We start from the raw sequence: 19078 nt of genomic DNA, 5'->3' as shown, positions 1-19078 counted from the left end.
CGTCCCTAAGAATGTCTGGAAGGTGCTAGTAGAGTTGAGCTTTTTCTTCAGCCAGCTTTGTGCCAAGGAGGTATCTATGAAAGTGGTTGAGGAGTTGGAAAAAGCGGCACCTCTGTTGCTCTATAAGTTGGAGAAGATCTTTCCACCTGGCTTTTTCTTGTTGATGCAGCATTTGATTTTGCACCTCCCGTCTGAGGCACGAATGGGGGGCCCATGCAGAACTGTTGGTGCTATCCAATCGAGAGATGTCTAAAGACTATTCGCAAGAAATGTGGAAACAAAGGCAGGATTGAGGCTTCCATTGCTGAAGCATTCATTCATGAGGAGGTGTCAAACTTCACAACAACATACTATAATGAGAACCTTCCTAGCGTGCATAATCCACCCGCTCGGTACAACGAGGACGAAAATGAATCGACCCTTAGCCTTTTCAAAGGGCCACGTGAGAGAGCAAGTGGAGCAACCACAAAGACCTTGAGCTATGAAGAGTGGTGCAAGATCATGCTCTACATGTTGACCAACCTTGACGAAGTGGAAACATATCTGGGGTAAGTTCTCAATGAACTTGTTACATACTCTGTAACTTTTGTACATCCAACAACATTGTTCCTTGTCAGTGTAGGGAATTTTTTGATGAATCCTGACATCATTCAAGGCCACCTTCTGACCATGAATGAGAGACCCTTCTTCAACATGGTTTGCCTAATTTCATTACATGGTTCCAAAAAAAGGTACCGGCCAACTTAGCTCTTACTAAGTTTGACGTTCCAAGTTGCCTAATTTCATTTCTCTCCTGCTTGAACTTGTAGTGCCAAAGGGATGTGTCTATAAGTGCTGAATTATGACAAGTGGCCAATGGCTTTGACTATAAGGTCTTGTCATTTAACGCTTATGACATGAATGGATATCGCTTTCACACAACAAGGTACGAGCAGAGTCGTCCCAATCCAAGGACCACGAATACCGGAGTATTGACGCCCAGCACTGATCAGGAGGAGTATTATGGGACAGTTGAAGAAATATACGAGCTCGACTACCATGGTTCCAAAGCACTTAATCGTATCATATTCAAATGCTAGTGGTTTGATCCTGCAGTATCAAGAAAGTCCCATCAACTTGGGATAGTCAAAACTTGACAGGATTCCTTCTATCTAGGAGAAGATGTCTATATTGTGGCTCAACAAGCCACACAAGTTTATTATTGTCCATATGCTTGCAAAACCGACCCATGTCTTCAGGGTTGGTATATTGTGCACAAGGTATCACCACATGGTAGATTACCTCGCCCAAACCCTGATGATTACAACTTGAACCCAAACACGTATGACGGAGAGTTCTATCAATAAGAAGAGGGGCTACCAGGGATGCTTGAGATAGACTTAACCGAAGAGATCGAAATGGAAGCAGACGAGGAATGGGTTGTTGACGAGGACGCTGCAAATGAGGTGCATGATCTGAAGGACTTCGAAATGCTTGACGGACTACGACTAGGCAATGACAACGATGAGGATGAGGCTATTGAGGATTTGGACAATCTTGATAGTGATGACGATACCTATCGTCTAGATAATCCCGATCATGAAGAATATTAGAAATACATGTAATACTATGTTATTTTGTAATTACATTTTCTTTATTTTGCATCTCTTACTAAGTACGTCTCATTTATCTGTACTTATTGGTTTACTCTTTTTAATTGCAGGTGATGAGGCCCACTAGGAGGAGCTACCCCTCGATTTATGCCAACTGGAGGGACATGGCGGTGGTTGAGGAGGCGAAGGCGTCAGAGAGGCCGAGGAGGCCGAGAGGCAGGCCCAGGAGGGAGCTGTTGACTGACCACGGGCGCAGCTCCTCATGTGACTCTATGCACGATGATGACCTTCAGCACACGGTGGATGGGGATGGGGGTCCATAGATAGAGGACAAGGAGGCGATTCCAACGACAGAGGACGAGGAGGTAGCGATGGTAGGGGTTCCACTTCCTCTGGTACGTCGAAGCCCTACTAGCGAGGTCCCGCAAAGCTCCCGAAGCGACCGATACCTATTGAGAGGCGCCCACTGATTGCACCCAAGGGCGATAGGTAAGTAACTTCATATGTTCTTCATTTGATATGTTGAAAAATCATAATAACAACTAATAACTATTGTGGACCACTTGTGCAGGAACTAGGTGCCTGTGGACCAAGCGGCCCTGGCATGCAATGTGAATGGCATCCTAGGACTTCTGTACAAGGAACACTTCCCTAGCCTGGTTAGGAAAGGAGATCAGGATTGGGAGCTGGCCTAGACATTTGACCACTATGCCCTCGTGCAGGATGCTCTAGATCATAATGGCATCCACTGCAGAAACAAGTTAGATCGGGTGATTAGGGAGTTGTGGGTAAGTCTTTCTTGCACTACATTCCTCAATTCCTCGCATTCATTGGACATTCTTGAAATAAAATAAGGGATACCTCATGTCTTTATGCAGGACTTCTTTAGAATCCAGGAGGGATAGGAGGAAAGTGCGTATCAGGTGGCTTATGCTTCCTGTAAAAGGCATGTCATGGACTTGCACTATGAGTCCCGCCTCTAGGCCCACATAGACTACAACGCCAAGTTCCTACTCAGGCGTGTCAACAAAGAGGAGGCAAGATGGATGACGCTGACAAGGGAGCAGTACATACAAGTAAATACAAAACATGAATATTCATTTCTTTTGAGATTAAGTATGCCTAATTTGATCTTCTGATATGTTGTCTACTTGATGTCCTAGAGGCGATTCCAAGCTGGTGCGCCACCCACCCCGATTGTTAGGAATATATTGCGGACACCTGGTTGGACGGGGACTGGTAGAAGAAGCATGAGGAGGCCCGCGATAGGTGTTTGCAGATGCCAGGTGTACCTCACCATCAGGGCAGCCGTAGCCTCAGCAAATATGCAAAGGCATATGTAAGTCTTCGCCATTGCTCTAATCTAGCCGTGCTCAATTCTACATCATTTCTAACCACATGTTGTTGTCTTTCTCATAGTAGGATGCACACGGTGGCCAGCCAGTTGGTCAACTCAAGGCATATGCTCTGGCTCACATGGGTAAGGCGATGGCCGACATCGAAGTATGACCTAGATGCCCCGCTTGAGGCGTACACCAACTCCAGCGTCCACACCTACCTCTCTTCGTACACGGAGGCGGCAAGGTCAGTCCATGGGCTAGGCTACGATTCGAGAACCAAGGAGCACCTTGATCCTTAGCTCGTGATGAGGGTGGGGCAAGGCAAGAAGCATGGGCGGTTCTGGATTGGTGACGACGTCCTCGACACGGCCTCTACTCCTCCTCTCCCCTAGCTCTGAGCAGCGAGCATGAGCTCAAGCATGCCCATACACCAATGGCCGACCGAGGTGTTAGCACTCTAGGTAAGCATTCCTATTTCATTCATCATTCTTTGACTTTTACATACCTTACCTATGCATTATTGAAACATTGGGGTCAAATGCTATAGGCCCAGGTGCAGGAACTACAGGCCGAGCGGGAGGCCGAGTGGTAGAGGCTACAGGCTTTGGAGGCCTAGCAGGAGCAAGATCAGTGGTAGATGGCCGAGATGATCAAGTTCATGCAGCAAATTGGCTAGCAACAAGGTTGGGCGATCCCATAGACACTGCTTGCTCCAGATCCACCTCCACAACATCCTGATTCTACCCCGGTGAGTATAAGTATGAAGTTTTACTTTCTATGCTGAAACTTAGAGAAACCTAGTGAAACCTAGATAAACCTAGTGGTGGTGGTGGTGGTGTGGTGGTCATGGTGGTGTGGTGGTCATGGTGGTGGTGGTGGTGTGGTGTGGTGTTGGTGGTGGTGGTCACGGTGTTGTGGTGCTCATGGTGGTGGTGGTGGTGTGGTAGTGGTGGTGGTCATGGTGGTGATGTGTTGGTGATGGCGATGATGTGGTGGTGGTGGTAGTGGCAGATATTTATCTTGCATATTTATCTCTTCTCTTGTCGCGCACGTGCAATCTCTTCTATTTTGTGCGGCATCAATCGGGGGCGGCATCGAACCACCTCGGAGGGTCGCCGGGATCGCACGTTGGGCCATCCCAACTCGGACCATTGCCATGAGCTTCAAATGGCAGCCGTTGTGATATAATGCACTTGTGAACTTTGTGAACTATGCTTGTGTGTTTGGACTTTGAACTTAGGAGTCGAGATTGTGATACTTGTATGCTATGTTTGTGTTTGTGGTGGATTGTGATATACATTTGTGTGATATATAGTTGTGTTATATATATATATGATGTATATCTTGTTTGCAACGATGGAAGACTAAAAACCAAAAAAATTGAATTTTTTCACTTCTTTGCCGAGTGTCATGGGCAAGGCACTCGGCAAAGAAAATCCAAAAAAAAGGAAACAAGCTTTGCTGAGTGCCAGATGCAGGCACTCGGCAAAGTATTTAAAAAAACACATTTCTTTGCCGAGTGCCGACGCGTGGCACTCGGCAAAGGGGCCGTCACCGTGACCTGGCCGTCACGGTGGCTTTTCTTTGCCAAGTGCCATCGTGGCACTCGGGAAATCCTTTGCCAAGTGCCCGACATGTGGCACTCGGCAAAGAAGCCTTTGCCGTGAAGGGATATGTCGACAGCTCTTTGCCAAGTGTAGCACTCAGCAAAGGCTTTGCTGAGTGCAAAGCCTTCTTTGCCGAGTGCAATTGCACTCGGCAAAGAACGCGTCTACAGTAGTGTATGTTGAGCCGCTGGAGTCTGTCGACACCGATGGTTTCCTGTGAATGTCTTGTAGGTACTAAATTTTCACCGTAGAAGACCCCAATAAAAAAATCATACGACCCCAGCAGCCTGGCAGTCCAGCATCCTTAGCTCTAGCCCATCGTCCATCACCAAGTCGCCATGCACATTAGCTTGCACATTCAGGCTAATAAGCCCACCAAGTGACCAAGGCCCATTTTCCACTATCCATGCCCATCGTCCAAGTCTATAGCAGCTAACCAAAAGTCCAAAGGTCTTCACCTCGATGCCTCCGACTCTCCTCTCTGACGGCGACGCTACAGCTCCCATCGCAATTTGACCTAGTGCGGCGGCGATCAACAGGCAACATGCAGCAGGCAGGTCTAGACAAGACAAGGTACCCCTGACATCTAGACAAGACAAGGTACCCCTCAAATATCCAATTACGCAGTTTGCAATTAACGATCAAGTCTAAATTTTGAGGTCTTAGGGTTTTTTCCAGCTATACAATACATTCCAAACTCAGATTCTCAGAAAGCATTAGTCAAGAACGTTCGCTTTCATTCCAACAAGATGCCAGGATCTAGTATTTATAATGTACACATACCTATTGTTTGCTTTAGTTTTTTATTATGTGACTAATTTAGTAACTTGATTGGCAATCAGAGCACTTTGGAACGATTTCTTAAAAGGAAATTACCCCCAGCCGGTGATAATGAGAATAATCATGGAGACACTTCAAGAATAAGAAGAGATGGAGATGGCACTGCATCAAACATTAATTGTACTATTCAGCGCACTTCATGGATCTCACGAGAGGAGGTAAATTTTGATGAGCTTCCATATGATCCTGTAGATAGAAGGAGAATATCAGATTACATAGGCGACAAATTGCAAAATGACATAAGGCAAAAATATTTGACTAGAGGTCCTTGTAAGCCACCACCTGGTTTTATGTTTCCAACGACAATGATAGCGGGTTTTCCACGACGGTGTCAACATGAATGGTTCACTAAATATGGTTGGCTAGAGTGCAGTGAAAAGATGGATAGGTGTTTTTGTTTATATTGTTACTTGTTCAGAGATTGCAACAAGGGCCAAGGTGGGAATGATGCATTTGTAATAGATGGTTGGGATGGCTGTAACAAATCTGATAGGCTTCGAGATCATGTAGGCAGCAAATGTAATAGTTTTCATAACACGGCTGTGAAGAGATGCAACAATTTGTTGAAGCCCGGCCAATCGATTGGTGATGCTTTAAACAAGCAGAGTGATATCACTAAAGAGCAGCATCTACTTCGATTGAAGACATCTATTAAAGCTGTCCAATATTTATTGCATCAAGGTTTAGCTTTTCGTGGCCATGATGAATCAGTGGATTCCACCAATAAGGGGAATTTTTGAGAGTTAGTACAACTTTTGGCAGATGAAAATGACAAAGTAAAGAAAGCTGTTGGAAGTAATGCTCCTAAAAATAATAAGATGATTGCTCCTAAAATTTAAAGGGATGTTGCGAATTGTTTTGCTGAGGTAAGAAAAGGCTGTCATATTATTTTTGTTTTACAAACTATGTCATCTCTCATAGTATATAATGATTTTTTCTTGTTTTTTTTGTAGATCATCGTGAAATCTATTATTGAAGAAATTGATGGTGATGTGTTTTGCCTTTTAGTGGATGAGTCAGCTGATGTGTCTGGGAAGGAATAGATGGCAGTTGTCTTACGGTACGTTGATAAGCTTGGGGTAATAAAGGAGAGACTTATTGCTGTTGTTCATGTGCAAGAAACGTCGGCTTCATGTCTGAAATCTAACATTGACAATTTGTTTGCTAAGTATGGCTTGAGCATAAAGCAAATCAGAGGACAAGGTTATGATGGAGCAAGCAACATGAGAGGCGAATTCAATGGACTACGGGCTTTAATCGAGAGAGAGAATAGCTCAACATATTATATCCGCTGCTTTGCTCATCAGCTACAATTAGTCATTGTTGCAGTGGCTAAAAAGAATGATGATGCTAGTAACTTCTTTGACATGATATCTCCATTGCTTAGTGTGGCAGGAGCTTCTTGTAAACGTAAAGATATGATTCAAGAAAGTCAACGGGAGAGAGTTAGAAAAGCCATAGGCACTGGACAACTAACTAGTGGAACTAGATTAAATCAAGAACAATCCCTTCAAAAAGATGGAGACACACGTTGGGGTTCTCATTATAGAACCCTTAAGAGCCTAAGCAATCTATTCCCTGAAGTTATTGAAGTTCTCCAATATGTGGAAAAAGAAGGTCCAAATGATGCAAAGAGACGCCAAGCCCATGGTCTCCTAGACTATCTCAAAGATTTTGACTTTGTGTTTCACTTGCACTTAATGTTGCTTATTTTAGGCCATGCAAATTCTTTGTCACTGTCCTTGCAGAGGAAAGATAAAGACATCCTAGAGGCCATGTTAGAGGTGAAGTTAACCAAGCAGAAATTTCATCAAATTAGAGATGATGGTTGGGATTGTTTGCTGCAGATTGTATACTCCTTTTGTGAAGAGCATGGCATTCCTAAGTTGGATATGGATGAGGAATATATTGATCGTCATAGGCCAAGAAAAAAGACCAATCGCCCTAACTATCAACATTATAGATATGATTGCTAGAACCCAATTATTGACTTGCAGCTTACAGAGTTTAGTGATCGTTTCAATGAGGCAAACTCTCAGTTACTTACTCATATCGCTGCTTTCAATCCCAAGAATTCTTTTGAGGCATTCAAATCTGAGAGTCTAATGGAGTTGGCTAAGTCATATCCTGATGATTTCAACTCAACACAACTTAAGGATCTTGATCGAGAGCTTAATATTTACAGTGACAATATGCGAGCTGATGAAAGATTTGCCGACTTGAACACTATTTCTGAGCCTGCTAGGTTGATGGTGGGTACAAAAAAACATTTGGCTTTTCCTTTGGTTTATCGGCTTCTCAAGCTAGTACTAGTTCTTCCAATCGCCACTGCATCGGTGGAGAGGTGCTTTTCAGCAATGAAAATTATGAAGACAATACTGAGAAATCGTATTGGAGATGGATTTATGAATGATTGTATGATATGCTTCATGGAACCGGAATTTCTATCTACAATTCCAATCAAAGATGTGATAGTTCGGTTTCATAAGATGGAGGATCATAGTCGTATAGGGAAACTGTAAGAGGTAACTACTCTTGTGAAACCTTATTTTGTCACAATATGCATTGTTATTTTAATAATTTGATGTTATGCATGGTATTATATTATCGGACCCTATAAATTAGCACTTAGTACTTTGAGTACCGACCCCAGCAGCCATTTATCCTGGCTTCGCCCCTACATCACTCATACTGTCATGGTAACAGTTCTCCATTAGAAGCCACATACTTTTTTTTGCTAAGATGTCTTATTCTGAGGGGTGATTAGACGACAAGATGAGCACTGGATTGGCAGGCTAAGGGTGTGGACACATGGCCGATGCACTAAGAAGGAAATTGAATTATGAGGCCCATTGCTAGCTAGCTACTATTAGAAATCATTGAGTTGTGTGGGGGCCAGTTGGACACATGCCTCCCATTTCTAATTGAGGCGGACGACTTAGAAACCCGTTTGTAACTTTAGCTAGGAGCACTATAGCTAATGAACCATTGCTAGAAATCAATTTGTAGGGGGTAGATCTATTAAGAAATCTACCCCTAGAAACACATCCATTTCTAGGGGCAGTTTCCTTAAAAGAATCGTCCCTGAAAATAGAATTTCTAGGGACGGACGTCTTTACCTAACCATCTCTAGAAGAACCAGATTATCAGGGACGGTTGTGAAACACGTCTAAAATGTATTTACAAGGACGGTGCTCTTAGTTGACCGACCCTAAAAATAAAACCCTACAAGTACCCTTCTTCCTCCTCGCGACGATAGATAGTCATGCAAGACTATAGCTGTTCATGCCAACTGTTGAGCTCGCTTGGAGGTGAGGAATTGCAAAAAAGAGGGGGGATGTTTTGCCCTTTCAACCTTTTGAAGGAGTTGGATTTGAGAGCTAAGTTTGTGCCATCCCTAAAATCTTTTTAAATTTTACCTATACATTTCTTTCACTAATTTTTATTGTCATGTAGATCTAGAGATCTAGAGAGACATGATGTTTCATAATTTTTTTTATTTTTGCTAGCAATTTAGACTCCTTTTTTGCCCAACTTACTTGGCTCACATCAACTCTAGTTAATTTGTACATTTACTCTAGTTCAAATACGATAAGATCACACTTAGTAAGAAGGGATTTCATGGAGGACTACATGATTTGAGATCATCATGGTGAGAGACGTACATAAGCAAGCAACCAGGAAGAGATCGCATGAGAAGTAAGGGAAGATGACACTGCCCATCTTGTCATGATGCATGATGGTATGGGAGATGATGGTACAGAAGGTGGTGGTGGAGAATGTTATTATGGGGAGGAAAATGGTGAAGACAATGAAGAAGAAGAAGAAGAAGACTTCCTAGAGGAAATGTTGCATCATGTAGAAGCAGAATTTCTATTGAAAGCTGCAAAAGGGCTAAATAACGTGGAGACGTTAAAGAAGGTGAGAGAAAAACATTTGTATGAGGAGGCAAAGGGTTGTGAGAAAAGGTGGTCTTTGCTTACATTATGTGCTAGACATGCTGATCTTGAAGGCCAAATATGGATGGTCTAATAGGAGCTTCAACGACCTATTGACTTTCTTGGCTGGTGTGCTTCCTAAACCAAACTCTGTGCCCGCCAACACATATCAAGCAAAGAAGCTTATCACTCCATTGATGATGATGGGTGTGAAAAGAATACATGTGTGTCCAAACCATTGTATCCTGTATCGTGGGGTGCTTAAAGACCTAACGAAATGTCCAACCTATGGTGCTAGTCGATACAAAATTAACGACAAACCATTTTTATTTTTGCATTTTCATTTAGAATTTTCATGTTTGATTTTTCGACAAACCATTTCCCCATTCTTTACTAAAAACTGGAGAAGTTGTTTTCACAAAATATTGGTGGATTTGGGGGGGTCGACCGACCCCCCATTCAACCAGCTCAGTTGCATCTTTGTTTTTTCTAGCATTTTGAGCAGAATCTTGTGCATATTTTCTGTTTTTTCCTTCTCATTTAGTTGCATTTCTAATCTTGTCTTTGATCCTGAGTTGCTAACAAAAAAGTTTGTGGAGGTTTCTAATATACCACAAGAATGGTTTGTGGAGTGTAACAACCCATGAGAATGGTTTGCGGAGGCAACCACACCCCCACAAGAATGACTGACTTGACACTAACCTCTAACACTAATCTTTTGTGTACAAGTTTTGTTCTTGTTTTCTACTTGTTGCGGGAATGAAGAACCCATTTGAGAAGATAGCCTAGAAGGTGCGAGATGCCACAAGCAGGAGCTCATCAAGGCGCTCCCAAAATTCCCTTAAGCACTCTCATGGAGGTGCTTCCTCTCATGACATCGAGATTCGACTCTCTAGGTCAAATGAGGAAGTTGCAAGGACAATATACCATGGTGCGTATGAGTCAGCTCCAACAAGGATGGTTGATCCTGAGATGCAACTCGAGTTCCACAAGAACAGGCACCATCCCCAACTATCCTCATCCAAAGAGCTACTAGCCTATTACACATACCGCAAAAAGGGGTAGGAGAGCACATGCATGACAACACTTGGCGAGGGAGGGAGGGATATTACTGATCCTAACTCCTATACATATTATCCATCTAGTTGTTTCCCTGATCCTGCATCAACGACATCAGCCTCAGCTTCGAGTACATATCAAAAGAGGCGCTGGAGAAGTCGGTCAGAGCGCGGAACAACTCTGGCAGATGTGCCTTCAGGATTGAGAGGGACTTCTCCCTGACCTGCTTTGATAGCTTATTATGGGATTCAATCTCATCATCAAGCTTGCTCTTCAAGCTCTCCACCACGAATTTCTTCTCTGTGACTGCATCCTTATGTCCTATCCCCTCACCGCTCTCTGGATCAACATCGAACGCTTTGCGCTGTGAATGCTTGTGGTACCAATCCTCAAAGGCCCGGGCCTTACGCATGTACTCCCTACGAGTCTGCTCACAGGTCTCCTTCTGTTTCAACTCCTCATCTTGAACACCTAATATGGTATCCAAGACTGCTCGTAAAGTGACAATGGCCGTCTTGGCAAGATCATCAGGCAGCTTGGTTAGGTGCTCATTCCAGGCTTGAAGAAAGGCTTTGATAGGAGGTTGTTGCATCCTGGGTGGTGATGTTACTTTCTCCTTCAAGCTGCTCTCTATGGGTATAAGGTTCAACTTCAACCAGCTATAGAGAGCATTTATGTATTCCTTTTGATAGTTCATGAGGTCAGTAAAATTTGTTATCCACTTATCTACAATATCTCGCAGCTGTCGTGTGTGGCTGTGGTGATAATCACTTGTTTCAATACTGGAATCAGAAATATCAACTGACTTCAGATTTAGGACAGTTTCCAGCTGGTCTGCGTGATGCACGTGCATGTCCTCCCACATTTTTGCCATCCTGAAATGATAGCAGAAAATATAGATTATAAAAACTGTTGGGCTACTATACCATTAATTTAACAGAAATTAATAAACCAAACAAAGCGAGTAACAATATGTGATGCCACTAAAAAAAATCCTGTTCATGCACAGCAAGTCAGGTTTCACAATAAACTGTTGATGCTGTGAGTAAGCTCAAAATTGATTGTTACTGAATCAGAAGAGAAGTGCTGCATACAGGGGTGTCATAAAAATTGCATGCAACTATATTAAACACAGAAACGAAATGATGTATTGGTGTTCTAAAAAGTAAAAACTCATCTGAAAAGTTCAGTGTTTGTCATCATGCATGATAGGAAAAAAAAAAAGATCCAGATAAGGTACCGGTCAGCAAGATCCAATAGTCTTGGGTAAAGTTGATTATCACGGAGATGCTGAATTTCTGACACAGTCGAATCCATTGATTGCATATCAACTATGTATCTAGTATGCAAGTGCGTTACCGCAGCTTTCGTTTTCTCAAGAACTTCAATGGCAGCATTGTGTTTCTTTTGTCTATTTAACAAAGCAACCTTCCTCTGATACTCAAGCTTCATAATCTCACCAGCCTGCACAGATGAGGACAAGGGAGAATTTTAGCAACAGCCATGTGGAAACCATACAGTTCAAATGCATCAAATGAAACAAGCATCAATGTCAAATTTATAACTATAACAGAGTTGCCTAATCCTTCTCTAATCAAGCAAAAATGTTACAGAAAACTTATGAGATTGGTACTATATTTTGTTTCAGAAATTAGGGAACATGTAAAAAACATATTAATACAGCCATGTTGAAAAGTTGTAGTGAATGCAAACTTCAAATTTTAAGACTACAATAAACAGATATAGAAAATTGGACACCAAATCTTCACTTCAAACTTTAAGATTACAATAGCCAGATAGAAATTTAGATGTCAAACCTCCATTCACATGATGGACCATATGTTCCATTCATATATTGAGAAAAGTTATATTACTTTGATTCTCTGCCATATTTAAGTGTTATGATTAAGTGCACTATTAAAAATTCCTTACTCCCATGCAGCATAATTGCATAAAAGTTTATACTGCATAATTTGACATGAAATATTTTTCAGTGGGTCTTCCATGGTACACTCAAAAGTGCCACACTTAGGCACAAAATCTTTAAATCACCTAGGCAGTACGGCACATGTATGCCTGATGAAAGGCAGCAGCCGCAGATGAGGTCACAGATGACGTCAGAGGTTGAACCGTGCCCAACAAGCCCACAGCATACCTCATCCCAAACCATGTTGTTGGGTGCTACTGGGGTCCAGGACTCTTCCCATCTAATCTACAGAAGCCACCTAAACGAACAATGATGGCATGCTTCATCTTCAACCACCATCTCCATGAGAACCACCCAATCTAGGAGTCGAATAGAAGCAGTGAACTGCTGCCTCATCCTCCCCACCCCCCACCCCCCCAAAGATGGCAACAGGAAAAATGCCCGCGGATACAAGTGTCCTGTGCCCGTGCCCGCGAGCAAAATTTTGTGCCCGCGCCCGCACCCACCACGGGCGCTATCCTGTGCCCGCGCCCGTTGGTTATCCGCGGGCATGGCTTGCCCGCGGGTATGCCCGCCAGATCTGGAAGAGGACGGCGCGTCAGTGAGACGGGATGACTGACGACGGCTGCCAGGCAGCTCGACGGACGGCAGCTGGGCGGGGCGGCTTGACGGACGAGGACGGGGATAGGCAAAGGGTGACCGCGTGTGCACCGGCGTGGAGCGACCCAGTGCAGAGCAGCTCCGAGCCTCCGACCCGCTCCTTCTCGCTGCACGCCGAAGGCAGCAGGGCCGTGGGGGGGACTCGTCGCGAGTCGAACAGGAGCCATGCTTGACTGCTAGGTGACGGGGGAGGCGCGACGCCGCCACCGCAAGTGGAGGAGCAAGAGCCGGGCGCAACCGCTGGGTGACGGGGGAGGTGTGACGTTGCCGCAGCGAGTGGAGGAGCAGGAGCCGCGCATGACCGCTAGGAGATGGACTGACAGGGGAGGCGGGGTCGCGACCGCTAGGTGACTAGGACACGAGGGAGGCGCGACCGAGTGGGAAGGGAGGCGGGGTCACGTGGATGGCGGCAGCCGCTGCTCGGCTGGTGGGAGTGGGGATTGTGATTTTGGGATGAATCAAACCCTAAGATCTGAAGTTATATACCTCTTCTATAATGGCCCCACATGTCAGTGCAGATTTGGCGGGTTTGCGATTTCCTTACCCGTCTATCTTTGCCCGTTGGGTACAACTTTGTACCCGCGCCCGTGCCTACGGGCATAGGTTCCCGCCCATATCCACGCCCACCAGGTCCGGTGCCCGCGGGGTTTTCTTGTCTGTTGCCATCTTTACCACCCCCCCCCCCCCCCACCAACACCCACACACACACACCTTTCCTCCTCTGCCTTGTCCTTAATGATAAGCACTGATGCCTATTAGAATAGGCGCCTATGGGCCTGGCGGCCAAGCCTATTGGCTAGGCTGCCTCTAGGGATTATAGTAGATGATTATTGATTAGGCAAGGATCACCGTTTATTGGGTGTTTCTATAAACCCTTGGATGTTTCTATAAACCCTTCCTGATCCTTGCCTATATAATGTACTCCCTGTACCCATATCAATCATCACAATTTCCCGAGACCTATTCGCTCTCATGGTATCAGCCGCCTAGGTTTAGGTCTTCCCTTCCGCTGCACACCCCTGCGCGTCAGCCTCTACCGTGCAGCGCCATGTCTCTCCCCCCCCCCCCCCCCCCCCCCGCCCTCTCCCAGGTCTGGGGATGTTACCGCTGAAGAGATCGCAGCACACCAGGCCAAGGAGAAGGCGAACGACGACGCCGCCACCCAACTTCTCGACAAGGAGCGCTAGGCCGCCCTGGCTCACGCTGCCCAGAACGAGGAGGCTGCAGCTGCCGTCAAAGATCGCGACGCGGCTGCTGCCCGCGCCAGCAAAGCCCTGGCGCACGCAGCAGCTGCTGCCGCCGCCGCCCCCAGTGCACCTGGAGGCGCCTCCTCCAGCACATCTTCCACGTCTCCTCCCGACCTCGCCTCAGCCATGCTCCTTCATGAGGCCATGGCACTGCTGCAACTGCACGCCCAGGCCGTCGACGACAACAACATCCGAAACCACGTCACCACCATCCTCGACGTCGACTCCGGCAACTTCAACCGCTGGCGCGATCAGTTCTTGCTCATCCTCGACAAGTTCTCTCTTCAGGACCACGTCCACAAGGATTATGGTAGATGATTATTGATTCGGCAAGGATCACCGTTGATTGGGTGTTTCTATAAACCCTTGGGTGTTTCTATAAACCCTTCCTGATCCTTGCCTATATAATGTACTCCCTGTACCCATATCAATCATCACAATTTCCCGAGACCTATTCGCTCTCAATGCCATCAACGCTGTCGGCAAAATGATTCATGGAAGTAGTAAGGGGTCAAGGGTACCAGCAGATTCCGCAGTCCCACTCATGGGCACTCCAATTTTAGCTACTGGAAGCTCAATCCACTGGATTGCAGCAAGACCGTCCGGCGGGCAATAGCTGGGCCAAGTGCTTCTGCACCATGCATCTTGCACTTGGGAGGTAAAGTTGCACGCCTTGACAACAGTGGCATGGCACTGCACCTGGTTACTCCTTGAGGAGCTATTACTGTGCTACTCCGGTCTTAGTGCCTGGGCATGCGCCTTTTGTGCTTTAAACTAGAGGAAGGCACCAGGACGGGCAAAAAGTTGAAAACCAGTACATACTTGCAGCAGAAAATGGAAAACAATTGCAGGTGCACCAGACCAAACTCCGTATATTCCATAGAACCAGTACAGAATATAAAAGTTCATATTGCTAGGTATAAAAAAAACTAAGTAATGAGATGTACCTTCACTTCATCATAGAGCTTTTTCTCCCATGCTAAGATTTTATCTACTACAGTTGCCAAGGTCTCCAATTCATCATTTTCGAAGTCATCCTTCCCATCATCACCATTTTGCATTCCTTTGAAGGATCTATTCCATGTAATTATTTTCATGACTCTTGCAGAATGATCAATATGCCCTGCAAAAGTTATTATGAACATGATCAAATGAGGGAGTGTAAGTAGACAGCTATATTACACTAAGTGCAAGTGAAGCATGGCAGAATGTATTTTTGCTTATGGCTAATGCTCAAGTAAATTAAAAGAATACAGCATAACTATTGATCAGCTGGTGCAATCTTTTTATAGAAAAAATTAGCAGAAGAGATTAAGGACTCTTATGCATTTGGACACAAAATAATCAAAATAGCTATGTCATCTTCACTGGCAGTGGTGACACATTTTAGTCCATTGGATCACATAGGAGAATGCATAAACATACTATACTAATAAAAAGGCCTCCCTTAACTACGTCACTAGAGTTTTGTTACTATGAAAGAATAAGCCAAACTTGTCTATTTTTTAATTCTGTATAATAACAAATTAATTTGTATTACTATGGAAGAATAAGCCAAACAGCTATTCACGTGCCTGAACCTTGATTGCTTCTGCTGGGTTTCAACTCTAGCCTACCCCAACTTGTTTGGGACTTAAAGGCTTTGTTGTTGTTGTTGTTGTTGTTGTTGTAGGCAGCCAGGGGTGGTGCCTAGTGCCTAATCCCCAACCAGGAAAGCTAAGCAGAAAATCAGTTGCGCTATGCACCAAAGAAGCTAGGCAGCTGATTTTTTAAACAGTTGAACAAAAGAAAGCGCACACAGGTGACTGTGATGGCATCCACCATCATTTTCCCAAACACAACTTAAGTCAAAAATTGTCACAACGATGGAAGACTAGAATGCAATGGAAGTAAAAATTAGTTACAACGATGAGGAAGAATTTCCAGCTGCCCAGCATATGTGACCAGATGGAAGACAAAAGATGGAGGTGCCTTTTGCACATGAGAACCTCATAATGACAAGGTGTCACACTATGCAGATAATTAATGAAAAACCACATAGTTACATAGTATTAACATACATATTCTGAATGCCATGTTTAGACAGATAGTACTTAAATCTTCCCTGCTTGTATGCTAAAAGGAATGCACACTGGTTATCCATCCTTAGTCACAATTAATATTTCACGTGTTATGTATATACAAATCAAACAGGTAACACAATTACTACCCACCACTATGATTCCTGTCCATGGTTCTATATATTTTAAAGCACTGGCAGTTTTCATCAGCTATTAAAATCAAAAACATATCAGTGATAATTTAGCAACACAATACTATCAGTGATAATTTATTGTTCGTCTAAGAATTTGGTTTCTTCATAAGAAGATATCATATGTTTTATTCTCTTCATTCTTGTCAATTTTAGTGAGCCCTTACTTCACAATTGATCTAATCTGGTTTTGCCACTTTGCCATAAAAGAGAGAACACAGCCAAGATTGTGAACACACAGGACAAACTGTATAGAAAAATTACATCACTATGGAACTTGCATTCTAAGTTCAGTACACAGTTACAATATGTCATCCATTGATCAAGATGCTGACTATATGTAAGACGGAATAATAATGAAGCGATAGTGCACCAATGATTGTCCCACAAACATTGTTAACCAACAGCTGCCTAGTAGTTACAAAACGCCTTGTACGCCCGCATGTTACCTGTTGGGGAAAATGGGATAGTGGAGTGTGGGAGCTCACTTGACTCTGCAACAGCCCCACCACCACTACCAACCTCTGAGACACTAGTTCTTGACCTCTATCTACCAAAGAATCCATCGCATCACTATCACCATCAGCAAAAATGGTTTTTTTTTTTTTTGACAAATCCAACAACAACAGACACGAAAGGCCACCACCTGGGAGACTAAAACATCCAAAATTGGCACGTATGAGGGCACAATCAAGTGACTGACCTCGGTTGTCGGCGAAATTGGAGTGGTAATGCATCCTGTTGGCCTCCAGCGCCTTGGATACCTCACCGGCGCTCTCTGACGCCTTCAAGAACCTCTCGTCGATTTCTGCAAGCACGCGGAGGAGGTCCACACGCGGCATCTCGGCGTGGATTACCTTACCCGCCCTACCACCGGTGACCAGCGTGACCGGTGGCGCCGACTCTGTGTGTTGATGGTGCGCCGCCTTAAGCTTCCCCTTTCCCTTCTTTTTGGACGAGTGCTTCGGCGGCTTCGGGGGCAGAGACGCAGGTGGAGTGGCCATCTCCGGCGTCCGCGGCTCCTCCTCAAACTCCTCAGATAGCGGCACGGCCGCCAGCGGAGGGGAATGAGGCGGGCGCGGTGGCGATGGCGGTTCCGGCTCCGCCATCCCCTCTTCCATGGAGAAGAAATAGTCCCACGTGTCAACTCCGGCCTTCATCTCCGACGAGGGCGGGGGAGGAGGTGGCGGAGGCTGAGGAGTAACCGGCGTCTCCGGTGGCGGCGGCGACAAGGGCTGGGGCACCGGCGGGCGGTGGCGCAACCGCTGCCGACGGTCGTCGAGGTGGCCGTCATCCTCCTCTTCCTCCTCCCTCTCTGCCTCGTCCTCGTCCTCGTCCTCGTCCTCCTCCCTAATGGAGTCGCTGTGGAGCATGGCAGGATTCTTGTTGCCCGACGACGACGGCAGTGGCATGCTGATGGAACGGTGGATCTTCGCCGGCGACGGCGAGAAATCCGGCAGAGGCGGCGGCGGCGGTGGCAGCGAGTCGAGCGGCGGCGGCGGCGGCATTATCGCGTCGGCCCCCGACGCCGAGGCGCCCGCCGCTGCCGCGCCGATCCCGCCCTGCGCGGCAACGGGCGCCGCCGTCTCGTCCGACGCCCCCGGCGGCGGCGACGGCGGGGGCAAGCCCTCCCCGTGCGCGAACTCCAAGAGCGCGGCGCCGGTGTCCTTGAGCGAGGCGGCGTAGGCCGAGTGCGCGGCGGCGAAGGCGTTCCGCGCCGCGACGGCCGCCTTCATCAGCTGGCGCCGCTCCTTGCAGCGCGCCACCGCCTCCTCGTTCTCGATCCGCGACTGCGCGCACCCCATCTCGTCTCCTCTCCACCGCAGCTCCGCTTCCCTTCACCCACCTCTACTCTACCACCACTTCACCGCATTGCGCCCGCAAACCCCCGCAAGCCGAGCAGAGCAGAAGCAAAGCGAAGCGGAGCAAGGCAGGCGGAGTGGGCGAGCAAGCGGGCGGGTGGTGGATCTACCAAGAGTTGTTGCCCTGCCTGCCCCTCCTGCTGCTGCTCGCCCCGAGGCGTGGTGGCAGCCAGCCGCTCGGTCGGCGTGACGACTGACGAGGGGCTCGGTGAGACGGGTGGAGTCTCACCCTCACTGCCCTTTCTGCTGTCTTGCCCTCCTCACTGATACTTGGTCCCTACCTGCAGCGGGTCCGAAGCGTCAGGGACTGACTGCGTGGGTCGCGTCACGCGGCGCCGATGGGCCTGGTGGACCTCGGTCAGTGGTGGCAGTGCACCCGCGCGTGCCGCGCCTGTGCTGTGTTTGTCCCCGTCCTCTCGCCTTTGGGAGCGTGGTGCTGCTCGCCTGCCGCTGGCGCTCGCCCGGCTCAGCGGCTGGGCTGGCTGCTGCCTAGCCATAGGCGGTAATTACTAGGAATTTACAGGGGCTTCTCCACGGTTTCACGCAGCACCATTTTTTGTCTGCTTTTTCCCATGATTGAAGCCCGGACCACGCCAGCCGCTGGGGCTGCGCTTGTCAGTGGCGGCGGTGCAGATCTTGGGGGATCCGCGCGGTCGCTCTGTTCTGTTGCGGGACAGCTCTGCTCGTGTGCTCACGGCCACGGGGCTGGGTGGCCCCACGTTACAGCCGCGGTGCGTGTTTCCTTGACCCCACAA

The 19078-nt window shown here is 46.7% G+C and overlaps 2 pseudogenes; one reads left to right on the top strand and one right to left on the bottom strand.

The window, feature by feature from the left end:
- Positions 1-5469: 5469 nt before the first annotated feature.
- LOC136510842 (uncharacterized) lies at positions 5470-7901 on the top strand (annotated as a pseudogene).
- Positions 7902-10156: 2255 nt separating this feature from the next.
- On the bottom strand, positions 10157-18392 carry LOC136512826 (protein ALTERED PHOSPHATE STARVATION RESPONSE 1-like; annotated as a pseudogene).
- Positions 18393-19078: the final 686 nt, after the last annotated feature.

The sequence above is a fragment of the Miscanthus floridulus genome, chromosome 16 (genome assembly GCF_019320115.1).
Source record: "Miscanthus floridulus cultivar M001 chromosome 16, ASM1932011v1, whole genome shotgun sequence".
NCBI lineage: Eukaryota > Viridiplantae > Streptophyta > Magnoliopsida > Poales > Poaceae > Miscanthus > Miscanthus floridulus.
The sequence above is the reverse complement of the archived record's forward strand: the minus strand, read 5'-3'. Positions and strand labels throughout refer to the sequence as shown.